This window comes from Triticum urartu, chromosome 2, assembly GCF_003073215.2.
Source record: "Triticum urartu cultivar G1812 chromosome 2, Tu2.1, whole genome shotgun sequence".
Taxonomy (NCBI): Eukaryota; Viridiplantae; Streptophyta; class Magnoliopsida; order Poales; family Poaceae; genus Triticum; species Triticum urartu.
In genome coordinates, this window is record NC_053023.1 from 243,505,681 (window position 1) to 243,509,150 (window position 3,470).

At 47.2% G+C, this 3,470-nt stretch overlaps 1 long non-coding RNA gene across 1 annotated transcript; it reads right to left on the minus strand.

The window, feature by feature from the left end:
• Nucleotides 1–512: 512 nt before the first annotated feature.
• LOC125541452 lies at nucleotides 513–2,729 on the minus strand. The gene is made up of 2 exons (XR_007297536.1): nucleotides 1,304–2,729; nucleotides 513–1,077 (listed from the first exon to the last, which is right to left on the minus strand). It is a non-coding gene; the product is annotated as an uncharacterized LOC125541452 (long non-coding RNA).
• Between the last annotated feature and the right edge of the window lie 741 nt (nucleotides 2,730–3,470).

Consider the following 3,470-nt stretch of genomic DNA (forward strand, 5'->3'; position numbering starts at 1 on the left):
TTCGTGATATTAAAAATGACAGGCGCGCTGGGGAGGGTCGAATTTTACCAACCATGAAGTAGATGAACCTTGTCCAGCGTAATAGTTGGACTTCAGTTAACTCCAGATTACCTCTCCAACAGCATTACGGAATCTCAATCCACCGCCCGTGAGTGCTCCATATGTGGGCACAATTAAAGTCATCGCTCGCATCAGGCATTTGTTGCAGATCGTAGGCACACGCACACACTCATCTTGATTGAGTCGTGGTGTGAACAGGAGCATCTTGTGTGGTGTTTAGCTCTTCAGCATTAGTCTAGCGATAGCGGAGTTTAGCTCTTCAGCATTAGCAGCGGCGGCGCGTACGACCAAAATGCCAAACACATTTTTTGAAGGTTGTAACTTAATAAATGGATTCAGCTGACATTGAAATCAGACTGAAGAATCAGTGTTGGGCTGCACACCGAAACAAGATGCAGCAAAGTCGCATGAATTACTCAGTACGTCCATAAGTGAGTCGATTAAAAAAAGAAGAGAGAGTTGGGTGCAAGTCAGACCAAAATAAAGCAAATAATATATGAAGATAGAGATCCATCAGCCCCAACCAAATGCATTCACGAGAAACAAATAACTGCAAAGAATAGCACCATCGCATTAGAACTTCTCCAGGTTCATTCATGAGCTGCAATTTTTTCCCACTCAAACCTTTTCGTACAGTGAGGAGGCGGTGGCATCACAGCATGCAAAGTAGCAAAGGGAGAGGAGCACCAGGAGCGCCGAGCTGTTGTAGTTGATACTGCAGCGGTTGCGCCATCACATTGCCTGAAGCCCTGAACCTCTCTGTGCCTGTCTTGCGTAGTGTGTTCTTCTTTTTAGCTTGGCTTCTCCTCACACCACATGTGGCTTCCGTGTGCATGCAAGCACCACACACGGTACGCCCGTGAACCGGACACAAGCACACACGCGCCGTCGGACTGCACATGCTCACCGGTTGAACTTCATAGGCTGGATGGAGCTCCTTCTTCTTTCTAGCCGAACTGCGCCCAACGCCGGCGAGCAAGACCACGCCTCGGGCTAGCTCGTCCACCCAGACCATTCCTTCATTTTCATACAATTTTCACATGGGAAAATTAGGAAGAAGATGACACAAGCAGTCCAATTCAGTTTAGAAAACTAAAGATCAAAATTAAAGGCAAGGAGCATCTAAACATAAACACAATCATGCTTCGCTAGAAATGTGCAGCTTCAAATAACAACTACAGTTAGCGAACATGCAACACTCTTTTTCTTGACTGAATTCATCTTCTAGCTAGCTCACACATACTTGTTTTGCAGGAGTTCAGAGAGGGAGAGCTGAGCATGTATCGCCATAGTGAAGAACAAGGAAGTTCAGAGAAAATCCGAGCAGTCATTCTCCTCTACTTTCAGTAGCAAGAATGTAGAAAGTAACATAGACTGTTGGGAAGGGGCTCAATCGGTGCACTTCTTTTCTCACAATGATTTATTTTCGTGGACCAGATTATACAAAGTGCATGTTTATGTATAACAAGAGAAATATTTTTTTGCAACACATACCTTCTTGAATGAGACACTTTACATACAAAGATCCCCAAAGAATAAGTTTGTTATGGCACTGAAAACCAACACATAATTCTTGTTTGAGAGACAAAATGCATTCATTCACATGAACAAATAATCCATCCAATAGTCATTATGCATCATAAACTCTATAGGAGATGACAACATGTAAAGAACAACATGGAGTAAAATGTTCATATACACACATACGCAGCGACGTGTTTGAGAACAAAAATATCCTTGTCCCAGCCCTGTTCTTGGTCGGCTGCAGGAGCACCTCCGGGCTGCTGCGGCGAACAGCCGAACATGACACTTGCGAACCCGTATCAGAGAGAGAGGGAAGCTCAAATTGCGTCTGCGCTGTAGTTCAAATACAAATGCGGATGAGGGACCGAGGAACCATTTCATGCAGCAAAGTGGATGGGAGTGAAAGGAGAAGCACCTGACTTCTCAGTTCAATCTGATGTCGATGAATGAAGAATGGAAATATCTCGGCCTCGTGAAGCATGGTGACAATGTGATCCAGGCGCTGCGACAGCAAACGCCATGGGGCCACGTCATTGAACGTCCCAAGACGGCGTTGTTGAATGGCCAGTTTGATGCGGTAGTTTGGCTGCATGGTGATGGGGGAGCCTTGCCGGGGGGCGAGAGGAGATGGATGGCCCCAACCTAGATTTGCCGGTGGCATCGCCTGGGAGGTCAAGGAGACGCGTCGGATCTGCCGGGGCGGCGCATCAGAAGATTGGTGGCGGCGGTCGGCGAAGGTTGTATAGAAGCGCTAGGGACGGCGGCGGCGCGATCCGTAGCAGGGGACGACCGCTCCTGGAGATCCCCGGTGTTGGCGTCGGGCCTCGCCGGGAGGAGGTCCGTCGAAGCGCCACCTGGGTTGGGCCGCTGGCGCCGGCGGGACTGTGGGTATGGCTACATGTGGCGTGATCTGGTGGAGGAGCTGCCACCGCGTGGAGGTGGCGGATCCGGGAGGCACCGGAGGTTGGGGGAGGCTGGCGGCGCTAGGGATGGGGTAGCTCGCCGGGGAGTGGGAGGCTGGCGGCGCTCGGGATGGGGCAGCTCGCCGGGGAGTGGGAGGCTGGCGGCGCTCAGGATGGGTGGTGGGAATTGCTCGTGGGGGAGGGGAGGAGGGAAGGACGATGACGAGGGGCGGGTGGTTTCTTTTTTTTGGCGCTAGTGGAGTTCGGGAACAGCCGATCGCCTCTATATAACACGCGTCGTGATCCAAATAGTTATTCTGATCCTGAGATCAAAATATTGCTACTATATATATACATATATACACACGACAAATTTTATCTAACATCGGTGATAGTTATCATCACTTGAGTTTTGTATATGTTGTATGGTAGTATCTATCAAATAGGAGAGTATGGACGCTTAGTATGTAGTATATATACTATTTTTTGTAGTATGTATCATATTTTGAATATGATCATTTTACATATAAATATGTACGTATTTCACAAATATAATAAAAATCATGAGCCAACTTGCAATTTTTTTCATGTAACTCACTTTGGAGTATCTTATATATAGTATATGAACATACTTAAAATGATAAAGTAGAGTATATACTACCACATGGTAGTATATGAGACATGTGGGGTAACTACCCCCATATGGTAGGATGGATTTTCCCTATATATATCGCTAATGTTTTTGGGGATTCCACTTGATCTTCGTAATGAGGAAGGTATTCGGGCAGCAATCAACACCTTTGAGAAATTTCATCACTGGATTAGTCGAGATCCGTATCTTGTGCGCACTCTAGTCTTTGCATGTTTTCCAAAAGATATTCTAGTGCCTAGAGATGTTGTGTTCATGGATTTTGCAGCCTGGGGTGGTGCCACGGTGTCTTGGACGGCGCTTGTGTACATTCTTGGGGCCAATTTTGCTGAGCA